The 18713-nt window shown below is 41.7% G+C and overlaps 1 protein-coding gene across 11 annotated transcripts in view; it reads left to right on the top strand.

The window, feature by feature from the left end:
* The window catches only part of tjp1b (tight junction protein 1b), a 108713-nt gene that overhangs the window by 51563 nt on the left and 38437 nt on the right, over positions 1 to 18713 (top strand). Inside the window, exon 1 of one of the 11 annotated variants that reach the window (XM_036148458.1) lies at positions 4331 to 4532. The exons of the other annotated variants lie outside the window; for them this stretch is intronic. The gene's annotated coding sequence lies outside the window, so the exon portion shown is untranslated. Of the gene's footprint in view, positions 1 to 4330; positions 4533 to 18713 lie in introns of those variants that run through there. 11 annotated transcript variants of the gene reach the window in all.

Genomic DNA, 18713 nt, shown 5'->3' with positions numbered 1-18713 from the left:
GAACTATCATAATACCGGTTTGCTTAATTAATAAATCACTTGTAAATAACGCCTGACCGAGCCTGACCCTCTGCGATGCTTCACAAAAAAGCGGCAGCTCGGCGTGATCAAAGACCAACTGTTATTAATTAAAAACTCTGATCTACAGCAACTTTAAGAGCCTCATATCAGAACATTTACTCACTTCAATCAACTCTGCGGTCACATCTGTGGTTCATACTGTATTCCCAGCAAAATTCCGTTTTTTCCCTCTTGGAATCATATATTTTTGCGCTTTTTTTTAGTGGAACTTTGTATGCAACCAGAGTGAGCGACTGACGTATGAATAAAAAAGTCAAAGAACGTGACCTTTAAAGGAAATAAGTATGTTTACGTTGCTAGGAGGTAATTTGGTCTATTCTTTGCAGATGCTTTTTATTTTTCTCAGGTACATCAAAGGTCTTTCAAGCATGAATGACCTGATTAAAGTCGTGTCACAGCTTCTTCAACAGATATAAGTCTGGACTTTGACTAGGCCACTCCATAACTCTTTTTGTTTTCAAGCCAATCAGGCATAGATTTACTGGTGTGCTTCTATCGTTGTTCTGCTTCGTAACTTCAGTGTACGTGAGCCTAGGGTCATGAACAAATGGCCAGACTTTATTCTATTGGATTTGATGGCAGAGAGCAGAATGCATGCTTCCATTAATTAAGTCATCCAGGTACTAAAGCAGAAAAGCAGACCAAGATGACAGTATATTTTTTTCCTGAAATGCAGCGTTAGTTTTATAGCACATGTAACAGGACACACCTTCCACGAAATTCCCCTTTCATGTCCTCAGTCCACAGAATATGGCTCCCAAAGGCTTTTGAAATCGTTAACATGTGAGACGGTCTGTTGTGAGGTTTTTTTTTTTGTTTTATTTGTATTTTTGGCTGATCAATTATTTTGGCCTATCAACACTCAGTGGATGCAATTTTTGACCAGTCTCTTTCAAATTATTGAATTATGAACAGTGACCGTAAAAGATTTCAGTGAAGATGGCAAAGCTTTAGATTTTGTCCTGGTTTCTTTTCTCTTTTTTTTTTCTCTGTGAGCGCCTGAATGACTTCTCAATGCAGTTTCAAAGTTATTTGGGTTGCTCGGCCCCTCGTAGGAATGTTCACCACTGTGTTGTGTTTTTGCCGTTTGTTGATAATGGTTCGTTAGTGCTTCGGTGCTTAAGAAATGGCTTTAATCCATCCCAGACTGATGGATGTCAGTGAATTTGTTTTTGTTTTTCCTGCTCTTGGGCCTGATCAGTCAATTTCTGACATATGTCGGCTTACTTCATGTTGTCAGAAGGTTTCTATTTACATTGTCTCTTAACTTAATCTAACTCAACTTTTCAAATATATGTGGTTATTTCCAGTTACTTCATGATTTAACAAGGGGGGGGGGGGGGACAATACATTTTTTCACAAAGACCTAGGTCTATTTAAGTGTGACAAAAAGGAAAACAGAAAAAAATCTGGGAGGGTTCAAACACATTTTTACGGTACTGCAAGATCCTTCAAGCTTTCTTTAAATGCGAACACTTCCCAGGTGCTGTTCATCACTCTTTGTTTTTCCCCAGGATATCTCTGCCTGTCCTTGTTCTGTTTTTTTTTTTTCTCTAATTCTCATGACCTTGGCCATCTCACAATCTTGCACTGAAGATGCCCCCTCCCCGTCGCCCCCTTGTGTCCTCCTCCCAATCCTCCAATGGCCTCCGCGCTAATGTCCTAACGTCAGCAACATTGCTGGACCTCAGCGCTCCTCCACAGCATTACATTCAGGCCCTATCTTCTCCTGGGCTCATTAGTGCCACAGGTAGAGGTGACAAGAATGGTCACGCAGTCTCCAGTGATAAAATGCACTCCGGCAGAAGAATCTGCTGCAGAGAATTAGCCGGATCTGGAAAGTCAGCAACCAAAAAAAAAAAATAAAAATAAAAAACGTAACATGCACGTGAGAGTTTAAAGACTGAGGTTTGGTGCAGTGCACAATTTACATTATACTGTATATTGATTAAATCTCCAGGCCCCATGGGATGGGGTATTGAGCATCGTGACTGTGGGCTGGATTCTAATTCTATCCTCTGAATTTTAAATTACCTTCTGCAGCATGTCATTACTACTTGAGTAATGTACCTCAGTTTACTGTGTATATATATTAAAAAAAAGGAAAATCACATTTGCTAAAACTGATATCCATACCGAATCCTTTTATCATCTGTTTATATGTGTGATAAACTTTGCATCAGTTAGGCACATGATTGCAGACAAGATCAAGATAATCTATAAAGGTCATTTATAGTCATCTGTGAAGTCTCCTCCTCAGAGGAGTCTCCTCAGCACCTATCCGCTGGGGAGTGGAGTAGTGATGGGATGAAGACGAGGATGAAGGATGATGAGGGTAAGGGAGGGTGGGGTTGAAAGAACATAATGGGAGGGAAAGAAAATGGGTAACCTGGGTATTTAGAAGTGTGGTTGAGGCGTGGCAGTGCTCCCAGATCTAAGTTGACAAACTGACTTCATATAATGGGACTATATAAGGATATCCCTTAAGTCATTAACACTGCATGATCGATTTTCTGTTTTCATGGTTTCCATACTGCAGATTTAGGAAGAGATACTGTCCAGATTGTCTATTTCCATAAGCAAATAAAGCTAAACCACCCACATAGGTAACTGCCCCGTCTTGAAAAGTGTTGGCACCCCTTGAAATTTCTCAGATTTTGTCACATTACAACTACTAGCTTTAATGGATGGTAATGTGAAAACATTGTGGTGCATGTTTGTAAGGTGGAACAAAAAACATGGCGTTAGATCTTTCTGTCCATAAACATGTTTAAAGGGAAGATTAACTTCTGTCCCAGTTTCTTTCATTCTTTCTTCCAGGACTTTTCGGTATTCATCTCAAATCCACCTTTCCTTTATCTCCCAGTAGGTTCCCTCATCCCTGATCGAAGAAAAGCATCCCGACTTTGTAATGCTGCCACTACCGCGGTGTTGCATGTAAATTACAAAAGCCAAAATTGTGGTTTCATCTGACCACAAAACACCTTCTTTTGCATATTTGCAGGGTCTCCTCCATGTCCCGTGGTAAAGCGTCATTAGGAATTTTATGGGTTTTCTCTTGCCAATCTTCCATAAATGCCAGATTTGTGAAGTACACAACTAACAGTTGTCCCGTCCACAGATTCTCCCACCTGAGCTGTGGATCTCTGCATCGCTTACAGAGTGACTCCTGGGTGCTTCTGGTTGCTTTGTAGGCTTGTACTTTTAATGGATTGATTTAGGATTGCTCCATGGTGTGTTAAAAGCTTCTTTCTTGAGTTAAATCAGCTTTAAACCTTCCTACCACTAGATCCTGACTTAGACTAATTAGTTATGCTGGATCTTATTTAAGAGTAGGCTATTAGAGCTTTCAAATATCCCACATTTTACAGATTTATTTGTCAAAAAAAGAGTTTTCCATTCACTTTGCAACCATGTACCACTTTGATTTTTGGTCCATCACATACAATAACAACACATCAAAGTTTATGGTTGTGACATAAAGTGAGAAGGTCCAGGGGTGTATGGATACGTTTGTACGGCACTGCATTCTACACGAACATTGTAGGTGAATGCTTCTATAAATCGCTACTTTTATTTCTCTGTCATCCACTTTTGCTCGTCCTTGCATAACAGATCACAAAGTGTTGCAGTTTATGATAATTATGTCCTTGAGGAGCTCAAGGAGCACGGCTGATAAAAGAGGAGTTTCACGTCACCTGAAAAAGAGGTTACAGTGGCTTTTGCTGCATTCGTTTGGCCAATTTCTGATATAATGTCTCCATATGATATGGAGATTTTGCATGTGAGAAATATAATTGTGCACATTTAATATATATATATATATATATATATATATATATATATATATATATATATATATATATATAATATGAAAGGATGGTGTTATTAATAATACTTAGAAAGTATTTCGGCATTGTTATGAACTCGTGGACGATTTCATGAGCACACGGGACCCATTCTCTCTGTATGAAATACACCTTATTAATGGATTTATTGAACTCGATGACATAATGAACAGCCGGTTCCATTCCTCCTGCCATAGCGGGAGCTGATGAGATCACCGGCAACACGGGATGTATTTATTCTTCCTCCGTCCGATCACCGTTTCTGCCCCCCCGCCGCTGGAATGGCGCTGCGCTCTGCTGCTGCTGCTGTGGACATCCTACAAATCCTCCTCCCTGCATCCCTCCCCTGCTCTGCTCGCTCCCCCCGCAAAACAGACGGGAATGGTTCCTTCCAAGCGAGCCCGTCACTGCCACCACCGCGGCGGAGAAAGGCAGCCGGAGCGCGAGCGCAGAGAGGGGGGTGCTCGGAGAAGGAAGGCTTCATCCACTGCCTGCCATTGCAGTGCGGCGGCTGGCTGCTGCTCTGGAGCCACACCAGGGAGACCCTTTCCTCCTCTGTAAGACCTCCACAAGCACGCCGCGGAGACCATTGCAGCTCCTAAGGTGAATGGGTTTTCGTTTTTTTTTTTTCTATCCAAAGCAAGGGGGGCCGTGTCGGTTTCACTGTAGCTTTTTACGGGCGACCAGGAGCTGCTCTCCCCCCTCCTCCTTCTCTCCGCCCCCACCACCACCCCTCCCCTCCGGGTACAACAACCGAGCGATAACGGTCCAAAGCAAGCCGAGGTAACTTAGCCACCTCTCTGCTAACTAACTGCATCTGCGCGCGCTAGCTGCCCACCCAGCTCCCGTTATCCCCAACAGTGAAATCACCACCAACAAAACCCCCCCTCCGCTGTATTTAGCTTCGAGTTTCCACGAGTGGGGGGTCACATAAAGACACAGATACCCCCCCCCCCCCCCCACACACACACACACACACACACACACACACACACATCCCCTGCTGTCATCGCCCCGGACTGGCAGTTAAAAGTGCGTCCAGGTAACGTTAGCGACCGCGCGCTAGCCTAGCTCCTCGGAACAAAATGTCGGCCAGTTAGGGGGCTTGATTTGCCCAAGAGGGTATAAAGAGGGGGCACGGGATTTATTAGGAGTCGGTGTGTGTGTGAGGGAAGAGAGGAACGGAGAGAGCGAAGGTGGGGGAGGAACACGGAGCCATGACTTTCATGTTTCGGGGTTGAGCGGAAGGTGATGCGGTTGCTCGTCCCGTTATCTTACCCGTTAACCTGTGTGGTTGTTGTGGTGAAGCTGTGATTGGGTTGGTGGTGGTGGTGTGGGGGGAACTGGCTGTTTCATCACCTTTTAACGTGGCCTAATGTCTGATGTTGTCACGTCAGCTCACTGTGGGCTACTGCCGCTGATTGGCGTTTCTCGCGCGGCTCTTTTCCGCCACAAACGGGCGATGGAAACGGAAGGCATCCGTTATTATTACCGTTGGTGACCGTTGGTTTCTGCCACGTTATGGCCGTGTGTTTATGGCCGCTCCATGTGGGCAGACGGGCTGAACTGACCCTAAAGCTGGTTGTGCTGAACGGCAGCATATGAGCCCCCAAATAAAAATAACATTTATTATGCTGATTATTTATGACTGTGTTGATAGTTTTTCTACTAAGCAGACTAACGTGTGATCTAATAGTTCTGATATTGTACGTATTAATAGCTGGAGCCCCATAATTCAAAGGGAAACATGATCAGAAACGCTGGTGAAGATTCTCAGCCATCCAGGTCATGGTCATTCAAAAAAAAAAAAGTTAAAAAAAAACAAAGCAACTGGACTTGTTTTCCATAGTTAAAGACATTTCGCTTCCTCTCCAGGAATGAGTACCACGCTATATACCACTGCCAAACAAAGGCCTTGTAATGGCTTAGATAACATGCAAATTCAACAGAAACAGGTCCACCCTTTAGTAATGGGCGGTCGTTAAAGCCATTAAGCCAGCAGATTGATCAGAAATATTTTATTTACATTTTAATATAAAATGTCTTGTTTATGCAGTATTTATTTATACCTTTGTCAATAAGCAATGGGGGGAAACTTGTCTAACTATCCACAAGGATGTGAATTTGATTCAAGCTCTCTCCCCCCCATACCAATTGCTTAAGATAAGATAAGATAGGCTTTATTGATCTCACATTGGAGAAATTCACTTGCCACATCTGCTAGAAGGTGCAAAGTAGGAAAGGTGCATCAGTTATATACAGTGAATCTTCATATATACAGTGGGTCAAAAAGAATACACAAAGAATAAAAATACAAAAAGAAATAGGAATGGGCATACAATGTCTTATTTACATTCAGAGTTATATATATATATATATATATATATATATATATATATATATATATATATATATATATATATATATATATATATATATATATATATATATATATATACACACACAGTGTCCTTGGGCAAGACAACGAAGCCCAAGTAACCTTCCAATGCTGTGCATTTATGAACCGTTCAGTCCAAAATGATCAATACCCCCTGACTTAGGTTTTGAGTTATTCTTGTTCATCAAAGAGGCTTCCTGTCCCTGGCTGTGATGGAAAATGAGACCACCAAGTTTGAAGCAAAAAAAATAAAAAAATCATTTGTTTTATTTTACATTTTAATAAAGAATGGTATGTCAAAATTTCTCTATAAACGTCTGAATTTAAGAAAATAGTCAAATCTTAATTGACATTGTGGTTACCAAACCTATTTAATAATTGCTGACCATCTTTTTGCATGTTTCCATTATTATTTTCGTTTGTGATCAGCTCCAAGCTTTTGTGGTGGGATGGGCCTTCTTGCCGTCACCCTTTAGCTCCCTGCACAGGTTCTCTATGCAGTTCCTGTCAGGACTCTGTCTGGGCCTCTCCTTAGTTTGAATCTAGAACCGCCAGGGGTATGAATAATTTTGGACTCAAATTTAGCTTGATTTAGGCCTGTTTAGTTTTGGGTAGCTGATGGTTCAGTTGTCACTGTGCTAAAATGTATTGCTCAAAATTAGACCCCATTAGACACTTTTGGTGCAAAACCAGCAATGAGCAGCCATGTCAGCAGCTGTAGAGCTTCACAATGTATTTTCAATCACAATGCAGTGCGTGCATGCAGGATTTGGTTAAATATTGTATTTCCATTCACTGTCCGCATGTCAGTGATATCTTTGGCTAGTTGAAAGGCCTTTTGCTGCTCTCGATGTCAACACTTATGCAGATTTTAGAGGCTTTAAATGCTACAGTTCATCTATAATGGTGGGGGCTTGTTTGATGGTGGGAAAGGGAAAAAAATAAGAGTTTGAAATGTTGGGGTTAATCATTGTCGACAATATTGCAGTGACATGTTTTGCTGATGTAAATGGGTACTTGGTCCGTGCAAATGTTTTCCACAACAGCTGGTTTCTATCTGTGTTTTTGGTCATTCTGTGTCATTTTCCGTGGTGATCAACTAAATTTGCAGGGTTGGTTGATGCTGCAGGCTCTGATTTCTTTCTGGTTAACTCTAGCCAGCTCAGTTCTGGCTCTGTGAGCCGTGCTTGTTCAGGTGACTGCTGTGAGGAAGGGCTGGGTGTCTGAGAGATGAAAATTGCTTGGTCTTTATTATGTTTTACCATTTTTTTTTTTTTATTTTTTTTTTTAGAATTTGACTTGATTATATCCAAGAAAAAACACTTTAATCACCGACCACAATTTTTTATTGTCTGCATCTGTGAGATCTTATACAGTAAGACCAAATAAAGGACATTTGACTTTAAAAGGATGATTTAGATTTTTTTTATATATATTGAGGTTCTGTGAAGCTATCAAGGCAAGGCAGATTTATCTGTATAGCACATTTCAGCAACCAGACAATTCAATATCAGTAACAGTTCCTCTTAGCAGGACTAGATGAATCAGAGGGAGATCGTAGATAAGGGAAGAAATCCTCGGCGTGATTCAAAGCCGACAGCTGCTAAGATGGTTTGGGTCGTTTAAAATGTTAAATGAGCAAACACGGGGGGTCTGACTAGCTGTTGGCCTCCATACAAAGTCACAGCTATAGAACATCTGTCGACTGCAGGTATGGGGAGCTGTTAATCGCAAGCAAAGTCACAGAGAAAAAAAAATCAGAACTATCTTTGTAAAAACGTAGCTGTTAAAGTATTTTTGTTGAAATAATATACTTCCCTGCTGTCATTGCAGCAAAGAAAAGACCTAAATAAGTGTAGTTTTGCTCAGTCATGAGAATAAGTCTCGCAGTTGATTGTTCATTTGAACTACGTGCCCCCCTACCCCTTGAAGATGACAAGTTTTAAATAAAACGTTGAAGAAAAGCAACCCCGCCTGTCTGTTTTCTCCCCCAGTTGTGGATAATCTAACATTAAATAATAATTTTACAGTTAGATTTTAAAGCATGCTGAAAAACTTCACGGCAGGGGTTTGTCCTCTAGTCCCATTATTATTAGTTTTTCCTTCAATGCAAATTAAATGAGGTCTGCTTATGCCAACTCTTATGCAAACTGTCCTCCTATGTTATGGTTGAATTCACATTATTTGTGGTTCCTGGATTATTCCAATTATTATTGGAAACAATAATACAGTTTGAATGCAAGGGATCGCCTGTTCAAACTTTTCAAAAGATAAAACTTCGCTAGCTTTAGGTAGAAGGATCGATGCACATCTGAATGAATTGGGTTTTTTTTTTCAAAGGTAACCCCCAAATTTTTAAGGTGCAGCTCAACAAGTGGCTCGAGGGTATTTAGATCCAAGTGAGAAGCCATGTGATTACCACCTCAATTCAGTTTTATTTATATAGTGCCAATTCACAACACATGTCTTGTCGAGGCACTTTACAAAGTCAAATTCAGTCAAATCACACAGATTGGTCAAAAACTTTCCTACATAAGGAAACCCAGCAGATTGCATCAAGTCTTGAAAAGCAGCATTCACTCCTCCTGAAGGAGTGTGTAGCCACAGTGGACAGCCGTCTGCATTGTCCATGGCTTTGCAGCAATCCCTCACACTGAGCAAGCATGAAGCGACAGTGGAGAGGAAAACTCTCCTTTAACAGAAGGAAAAACCTCCAGCAGAACCAGACTCAGTGTGAACGATCATCTGCCTTGACCGACTGGGGTTAGAGAAAGACAGAGCAGAGACACAAAAGCACAGAAGCACACATTGATCCAGGAATCCTTTCTATGTTAGAGAAAGTAATGGCAGACTAGCTCCATAGGTGGCTGTGTCTAGGAGAGAAACAGGGTTAGACTCTGAGAGACAGGGCCAGCTGGATCATCTCTTGGTCCAATACATAAAGATCTCAGGCAGCCTTGTTCTCATATGAATGGCCCCAGGATAAATCCCTGAGGAGCCACTCAAGTGCAATCCCCTCTGACGCCACAATGCTCCAGCCTAGAGATCAGGAGGCTGTGGTCAACGTTGTTAAAGGCAGCTGTCAGATCCAGGAGCAAAAGAAACGCTGAGCCCTCCTGAATAAGCGGCCAATCCTTAAAGACTTTCAAAACTTCAGTTTTCTGGCATCCATATTGCGTCGTCCAGGTTTATGACTCAGAAGACCCTGTGGCCAGGAGTGTTGCTTATATGCTAGCAGAGAGTCAACGTTTTTCAAAACCTTACAGGGTCAGACGGCAGGCCACGCACACTGGTGGCGCCTAGTCTGTTTCTGGGGTTAATGGAGCGGTTCTCTCAAATATTTTCTCTTGCCCTCCACGCCACCTTTTGAAGAGGGAAGATTCCCACCCTGTCCCTGTAGAATGTGTCAAAAATGTCTTTTATAACGCATATGTGGGTTTGTTTATAACATTCAACAATGGTTTCTAACAACTGGAATGTTTCAACATTGCCACGCTTTTTTAACTATATAATATTAACAGCCATATAAATGGCTTTTGGCCCGACTCGCACCCGCAGTCAGCTTTTAACTAGCTATGAACCTCCTATGGCAAAAATAACATCAAGCCATTATTATTAAAGACAAACTTCAGTGGCAGTAAGTTTTGCACTCTCTTTAGGAGCTTATTAATAGATCGCACTACTGACCGCAGGTACAGACCAAACAGCAGGGGGTGCTGTTGTCACATTTAGAATGATTTAGAAGGCCTGTATTTTCTGGAGAAAATACAACCACTTTTTAAAATATTATTATTTGACTTTTTCCTTTAAAGAAAAGCACAAGGAAGGCGGTGCGTTCTGCTGTAGTCTGCAGTGTGTTTGGTGGAAGTCTGATGATTCATTATTGTCCTTCTCAGCATCAGCCCCCCCCTCCCCTCCAGGGCCGTGACTAAAATGTGTCATCACTAGCATCATGTTTGTAATGCTGCATGAAGCAGCAGCTGGGCACGGTTAATAGATGTGTCAAATGAAGTGGGGGGGGTGCACTGCAGATGATATTCGTGGCTGTAATTAGATGTTTCAATTTATGATTAAAGGCCCTCCACCCTCGCCCCTTCAGAAATAATTTTGGTTGCACGCTAGCTGAGGGAATAATTCAGGTAAACATGTCACCTATGAATGTGGGGGGGGGGGGGGGGAAGACAACGGATGGTTGCTGAAGGGCACTCAGACACGTTGGCCTGTAAATCATGTTGCCCCGAGCAGTCATGGGAGCAGCCGTCATCTGAGTCATCGTGCTTCTGGAAGGGCAAAGGGACCTGATATTTTTGCCTAGTTCAGAGAGATTTGACTGACTGCAGCTTTGTAGTTGGCCGTTATTTATAGAAACTGCCTGGAATGAACGGCTCAACCATTTGGCCGTGACCACAGACGTCCCGATGAGATGGACTTACTGTGTTGCTGGAAAGTGTTGCTGCATGACGTCTAAACTGCCCGTTTGGGACAGCGCTGGGTTTTTATTATCGTTAAGGGGGGGCGTATGGCCTCAGCTACCAGTTTGAGTCGTTGGCTGATCGTACGGGTATAGAACGAGGACGCTGAAAGGAAACTGCTAGATCGCATTTGTTTCATTGAGAGAAGCAAGGGTCAGCGTTTTGCTGTTTACCGATATTTGGTTTTCCTTCAGGTCTAAGCGGGCGATTCTGATTTTAAGGCCATATTTATAAGTAGGATATTTACTGTAAAATCAACCTAACTCATTCTAATTTGTCACCCGGGATGGAAGTAACATTCCCTGTAAACAATCGGTCCTCATCATCAACAATGTCATAGTCAAGTTTTTCTCCTTTTCGAACCCAGAGGTACGGTACAGAACTACTTCGGTTCAGAGTGTAGCCCGTGTTTACTTCCTGGTTTCTGAGCCAATCATGCGAGAGTTCCCAGAACAGATCCTGGTAAAAAAGCAGCTGCCTGCAAACAGTCGGGGCCAGTTGCTTTTAGGCACAAACGGAGATCGTTTTGCTTTTCCTTCATTTTCTGTCGGCTTAAAGTTCTTCTAACTTAATGCTTAATAAAGTGGGAGAGTTGTCTTCAGCTGGAGCATAAAACAACAGAGCGGCCATTCTCCTTCTGCTGTGGTGCACTGCCAGCCAGCTGCTGGCTGGAGGAACCCTACTGCCATTTTTATTTTCTTTCAAGGAAGACAAATTTGGCTTGTTTGTACATTTTGCTGTGCAAAGATGAAAGAGTGGCGCCCATTGCCTTTTATTAAGGTAAAGCTGTCTTAAGACTTAAAGTATGGCTGTCAAGCAACCAGCTGCAGGCTGTCTACCCGAGCAGACAGCCCGACTTATTAATAAGCCAATTCTTCCTTTTATAAAGAGCAATACTGTAAAAACGAATACTATTCTGTGCAGGAACCTGTTACACAAAAGCTGCTTTTTATACTTCATTTTAGCTTTAAATTTAAGCACCAATGTTAAATCGACAACAAAGAAGTTAGAGTAATTTAGCATCAGTAGCAATACTTCTTTTGTTCATCCATAATCGCTTATTCGTGCAGTGTGGGGGCGTCACCTATCTCCTGCAGTTCACTGGGCGAGAAGCGGGGTACACCCTGGACATGTCGGCAGTTCTTCACAGGGGAACACGGAGAACAGCCATGTGCACACTCATGCCTAAAGGAGACGGTGGTGTTTTTGGTCCGTGGAGGGAAGCCGGAGTACCAGGAGTACCCCAGGCTGGCATTAGAAGCTGCGCCACTGTGCAGCCCTTCTGTTTTTGAATTAAAGAAATTAGATCATGTTCTTCATTATTGTTTTAAAATTTTTGTGGATTCTATAAAACGGTGATGCATTTTTTATTTTTTTTGCTAGAAGTTATCATAGGGTGAGAATCTTGCACAGACTGATTTCTATTATAGTTTGAAGGGGAAACATTGGTATCGGCCAGTAAAGTTGTTATTGGTGCATCTCAGTTAAAATAAGATGAAAATGTAGCAGATAGATCATACAGGATGTGCGTTGAGGCTATTCGTGTCACGATGCTCCTCTTTATTTGCCATGTTTGCCTTCTGTGCGGTCGGGCTGAGGCAGAAAGGACCGGGATTCACAGAGTCGGCGCCTAATATCAGTGTTTACTTCTCCCAAGGGCTGGGCGATAAGTCGATTTTAATCGATAAATTTCAAATCTACAATTCTTTTAACATTTAATTTTTGGAAAATGTGGATTTAATTTTGCCAATGCACTCATTGGGCTTCCATGAAGAGAATAGCAAGCAATGCTGAGCATACGTTTAGGAAAAAATATGGTCAAAATATTGTAAAGAGGAAACGTATTTACCATAATGCGCGGCACTTTAATTTACTCATTTACTCATTTAGTTGGTTTGTAGTTACACAAGTGAAATGAAGCCTGTTGTTAGCTCATTGTGTAAAACCACTAGCAGCAAACATCTTGTGTTAGTCATTGTTTACATCAGCAGGGCCGCCATCTTGATTCACAATCATGTTTCACAGCTTGTATTTGGCTGCACTTTGAATTCAGGTCAACTCCCAGACAAAATGATTGATATAAATAATTTCCTTAATTTCTTTTTGTGAAACAGAAAGGAGGGAACAAAAAGTTTGATCAATCGGATTTGGCATAACAAAATCTGAAATTTTATATTTAAGCCATATCGCCCGGCCCTACTTCTGCCATTAATCAACAAATGGCTACAGTTGTCCTTCTGACCATTACGCTGTTATTTGCTAAATTTACACCTGATTGTTTTGCTTCTGAGAAAACACAACTAGCATATTTGTCTAGTTGTCCGTACCTTTTTAAAATGACCGCTCTTGAGGAGTTTGAGATGATTACAAAATGTAATTTAGAAAATTAAATTAAAATTTTTTTTTTCCATCTGTGTGAATTTTAGAGGCAAGGATTTAAAGGACTGTTATAGTTCCTTCTTTACCTTTTCTAACTAATTTGCGTTTTAGAAAAAAAAGGTGAGGTGGTTTACAGTTGATTGATCTGTGCTTTTTGTGCCTTTTTTTTTTTTTTAAAGGATTTCTAAAGCTAACCTGTTCTTTGAGCACAGTAGGTATCCCTGTGTACAGATTCCTGCTCTGGCCACAGCTCCTGCTAATACGGAGGCTTGCATGTATAAATCAGGTCCCACCATAAATCCTGGTGTGCACGGGGTGTGAAATGATCTGGACGCAGGCTTTCATCAGTCACATTTCCAACACGAACCGCCTTTTTATAATGGAATAGAAACATCCTTTATCATTTCTGTTCTTTGGTTCACTTGTCCTCATTTCAGTCGCCGTGATGAAGGGGAGGCGGGGAGCAGATTGGTGCCTCAGCTTATCTCCACATTCCTGCTCTCTTCTGTGGGACGCTGATAACTTCCACTGCGCTGATTGAGTTCAGGAGCTGATTTCCTGCCTCGTGTGTTCAGTTCTCACCGAGGCTCTGGTTAGGATCTCCAGCTGGGGAGTCTGGAAATAGACGTAGGTCAGTCTGAAATGCCCTGGCCGTGAATATCACACCTGAAATGTCATTTCAGTAAGAAAACAAAAAAAAAAAAACTATATTCACCCGGTTTTGTAGGATTTATCTGCCATATAGTTTGCTGTAAAACGCGCTTTCAGCACGACTCCAAATAGCCGGCAGACCGAGTAAGTAGCTGTATAATGGACATAAAGCAGGGACTGCAGTGTTTGGAAGTTGGAGAGCTGAAAGAGCTAAGGTCTGTAGGAATAACTCCTATTCTGTGTACCTGCGCCATGAATACTTGATCTGCTTCAAAGTTCCCCTAAAGGGGCATGAAAAATAACATAATCAATTAATAAATAAAAGCACTACTAGTTTTATGTACCATAATTGTTCGTGCAATCATCCATTTTGGTAACGGGCCATGGTGGAACTCCTTTGATGTTTTTTTTTTTTTTTCTATGTGGTTCATAATTTGTTTTCTTAAAATACAGCATTAGATATTTATTTATGTAAACAATCTGGATTTCTCAAGAACAAGTCGTAATGAGATTTAAGCTATATTTTAATCCCAATCTTTGTGTTTTTTCCCCAAACTGTCCATCAAAGAAATTTAAGATATTCCAATCCAGGATTGGCTCATGCATAGTAACCTGACGCCGCCAGATAGATTTGCTTCGCATATCCATCTGGAAACCTTCCGTTGAAGTAATTTTGGGAAGGGGCGAAAATACTGGTTAGCTGATTGGCCTATGTTGGTGATAGACGGGCCAAATAAACCAATCAGATCAACGAAGCATATGACGTACTAACCGAGCGACGACGAAAACACAACCACAAGCCAAGCTACTCTTGCTGCTGCAGGTAAAGGCTCGTTAGCTCAGCAAAGAAATACTCTGTAATTCCGATTAAACTTGCTCGATAGCCATGCTAACGCTAGTTTCATCGGCTGAAGCCGCCATGTTCTTTAGACTGAACTGCCGCTCCTCGTTGCGTCACACCTCAACCCGCCTCAATGCCAACGCTGATTGGACGTTCGTTTGGTGAACGGCTCCAAATTTTCTTTAACGGAGAGTAGCCAGACTGATCTGCGAGTGAAACCTTGAAAGCTCGCGAAATCAGGATGGTCTCACGAGGCTACATGCATAGATGGTTGCTTCTTGATTATTGGCTAAAGGGTCCCAGTGCACCATGCACTTTAATACAAAATAGTTTCTCTTTTACAGGTACAATAAAGTTTTCATAAATATCAGACTGAACTTTAAAGTCCCTGTTCAGCATACAACTTTCCAGTTCAAACTGTACCTGTCTGATTCCTTTGGATTTGAACGAGGAACAAATGAAGACCCGGTTAGCCGTCTCACCAGTAGGAAGCTCTGAAGGAGCTGCTAGCTTTTAGAGTTAGCAGCTGGCTAACCGTTAGCCAGCTGCACTGTTCTCACACTGACTACAGTAAATATTGTTTGTACCAAGTCTGTTACACTTTCTTTTTTTTCTTTCTACCCAGTACTCATAACATTTTATGAGAAATGTTATGTTTTGTCTAGGTATCCGGTTTTAGGGGGAGGTGGACATGGACACAAGGAGAACTGAACCGTGGCACTGAGACAAAGATTTTAAGGGACATTTATAACCTGATCAACCTGCCTGTATTTAATTTAAAAAGGCAACTATTTCTATATCGCTGCTGGTATCAAAAAAGTAACATCAACAAATGCAACTGTCAGGTAGGAAGAGGCGGGAGGTTGGTGGGTGGGTTTATTCATTCGTCTGCAGATATTTGATTATCCTGAGAAGTTTTTCTTTACTCAGATGAAAAACATTTTCTACAAAAAAACAATCAATGAAAGTAAATGAATTGTTGAGGGTAGGAAAGTGGGGAAAATGTGTATTTTGGAAAGCAAAGTTCAAACTTGACGCTGAGACGCAGCTTACTGGACAGTGTTTCCTAAACACAAAGGGCCATTTGCTTCTTTAGGGTGAATGAAGTCTGAGTGTGGATTGAAGACGACCGAGAAGATAATAAAATATGGACAGAATATTGTACCCTGCAAATGCTTTGCTCAGATGGATCCAAAAATAATGAACTTGTTTGGCGGTCTGTGATGATGTCTGCGTGTCTTCTTTGTTTTGTTCACTATCCAGACTGGAGAAGTACATTCTCATGACCAGTGGCGCCTCTTATTGATGGCAGCCAGCATCCTGTAGCGTTGATGCACCTTTATACAGTTTACATTTGCCCTCTGTTGGATGCTTACCCCTGCTTGATTAGGATTTGTGTTGCGTGTTCAACTTATTTGTTACTGTGTGCATGTGTGTATGTGGCTAGCTACATACTAGCACTTCTTTGCTAGCTAGCCTCACTTTTTTAACCCTAACCCTAACACATAAACAACACAATGAATCTCCAAGTCAATCACACTTGTCTGAAATCAAACTGTCCACTTAAGAAGCAACTTGGATTGACGATCAGTTTCACCTGCAATTGTTCAAAGGAAATAGACAACAGGTGGAAACTAGAGGGGGGCCCAATAAAGGAGTGGTTCTGCAGGTGGTGACCACAGACCATTTCTCAGTTCCTCGGCTTTCTGGCTGATGTTTTGGTCACTTTTGAAGGCTGGCTGTGCTTTTACTCTAAAGGTAGCATGAGACGGAGTCTGCAACCCACACAAGTGGCTCAGGTAGTGCAGCTAATCCAGGATGGCACATCAATGCAAGTCCCATTGAGCACATCATGTCTCGCTCCATCCACCAAAGCCACGTTGCACCACAGACTGTCCAGGGGTTGGAGGATGCGTTAGTCCAGGTCTGGGAGGAGATCCCTCAGGAGACCAGGCGTTATAGGGAGGTCATCAGGCTCATGGAGGCCACACACGCTCCTGAGTCTCATTTTGGCTTGTTCTAAGGACATTACATCAAAGTTGGATCTGCTTGTGGTGTATTTTTCCACTTGAATTTTGAATGTGGCTTCAAATCCAGACCACCATGGGTTAATAAATTTGATTTCCATTGATAATCTTTGTGTGATTTTGTTGTCAACTATGTAAAGAACAAAGTATTTAATAAGAATATTTAATTCATTCACATCTAGGATGTTATTGTACTTCACCCATTATTTTTTTAGCAGTATCTATGGATATGTGTGTGTGTGTGTGTGTGTATATATTATAAATATATTAGTGTTTTATTACAATTCGTGCCATCCATCACAGCCTAAAACCATTCCATAACAACACAATACCCAAATCTCTTCCACTTAGGGCACAGTCCATCCTTGGCATTGCAAACGTGGGGGTATGCAAATGATGCCATTTCAGCAGTCTTTACGAACGGTGTCATAAATGTCAGTGTTTTATAAGGAACCATCAGTCCATGACAGGCAGTGCTCCGGGTTTAAGTGCACGAGGTTTAGCAGAGAGCTTCTGTGCATTTCAGAATAAGTCACCCTGAGTTTTATGTGGGCAACCTTCGGTTCACGTTAATTGTTGCCTGCTTGAACTCTGCGCTATACTCCCTCCCGGGCTTTTTTTTTTTAGCAGTACCTGGGGTTGAAGATGCCTTGATGGCGGAGTGCAGGCTCGTCTTTATTTCAGTCCTCTAGTCCTGTGTTGGTGGGAAGGCGCACTAGGGTTCATGAATGATTCTGTGTGTGCAGTTTTCATGTGCTGCAAATGCCCGGCATCGCCTTGGGATGAATTCCTGTGTTTGTTCAATCATCCACGATGCATGCTTACTTTGTGAAAGCAAGTCCTAGTATTGTAAGCCAACTCGTGTTGGATAGCCCTGAACTCTTGTGCCACAATGCCCTCTAAATGCTTTTAATGTAAAGCATTTAAAGATTTAATGTAAGTAAATCTCAAAACAGCTGAAGCCTTGTAGGTTGTCCTTGTGATACCAAACCCCACTGAGCTGGACATCCAAGAACCTCCTTTTTTTTTTTTTTTTTTTTTGCAATGCGCAAGAAATTCTAAAACACTCCTGCTTGTTTATCCTGAAGGTTTTCTCTTACTGATAGGGAAGATGTGTGACCTGACCAATCCCGTTTGCACAAATCCTTCGATAAGTAACTGGACTTTTAACATCTCGGCCAATAGCTTCCAGTTCTGTGTAAAAAGACGGGGGGAGAAAATGGCTAAACCTGGGCTAAGCGTATCAGCCGATACCGATCCCATATTACTGTTGAATGAATAAACCGTATACCTTGCCATGTGAGTGAAGTTATCAGGCATGAACTACACATTGTTTAAAAAAAAGTTCTGCATGCTCTTTAGCACGGTGCTTTTGGAGGTGCTTATTTAAGTTTGTGATGTTGACTAGATCGTCGTAACTGTATTGCTGTGTATGATATTAATAAAAAAAAAAAAGAAAGGACTGGATCGCAGTGCTGGATCGCCATCAATCATCCAATATCCGATCCAGCTAATTAGTCAACATCTGAGCCGATATCCGATCCTGGTATCGGGTCTGTGCATCTCTATGTTTTTTAAAGTATGGATTTTTTTCCATCCATATGTGGAAATTAGATAAAAAAGACACAATATTGTATGAAGTTAGGCGGTTCCTACTGTTTGCGTCGGGTAATCTTGATGACCAGTACGCAGCAGTGTAATAATTATGGAAAATGTTTTGGGTACGTTACTACCCTCAGTTGGGTGTAGCGCATGCTTTCCTTTTCATATCTTTGGAAAACAAGCTGATCGCTGTTTTAACCCGCTTTCATAGATTAGTTTGAATCCATCTGCCGATACAGCTGTTTTCTCCTAAAAGACGTTTAACCCACAAACTTTTCTTAAAACTCCCGCTTAGCATCTGATTCATGTGCTGTGTGGTGTGTGGGATTATTTCTTCTGATCTGCCCGTTATAGACCACTTATCTGCTTTGTTAGCGATATTTAATGTAGCAGACATTTATGCAAAGGTCAGAT

This window comes from Fundulus heteroclitus, chromosome 2, assembly GCF_011125445.2.
Source record: "Fundulus heteroclitus isolate FHET01 chromosome 2, MU-UCD_Fhet_4.1, whole genome shotgun sequence".
Taxonomy (NCBI): domain Eukaryota; kingdom Metazoa; phylum Chordata; class Actinopteri; order Cyprinodontiformes; family Fundulidae; genus Fundulus; species Fundulus heteroclitus.
Note: the sequence above shows the minus strand (reverse complement) of the source record. Positions and strands in the feature narration are given on the sequence as shown.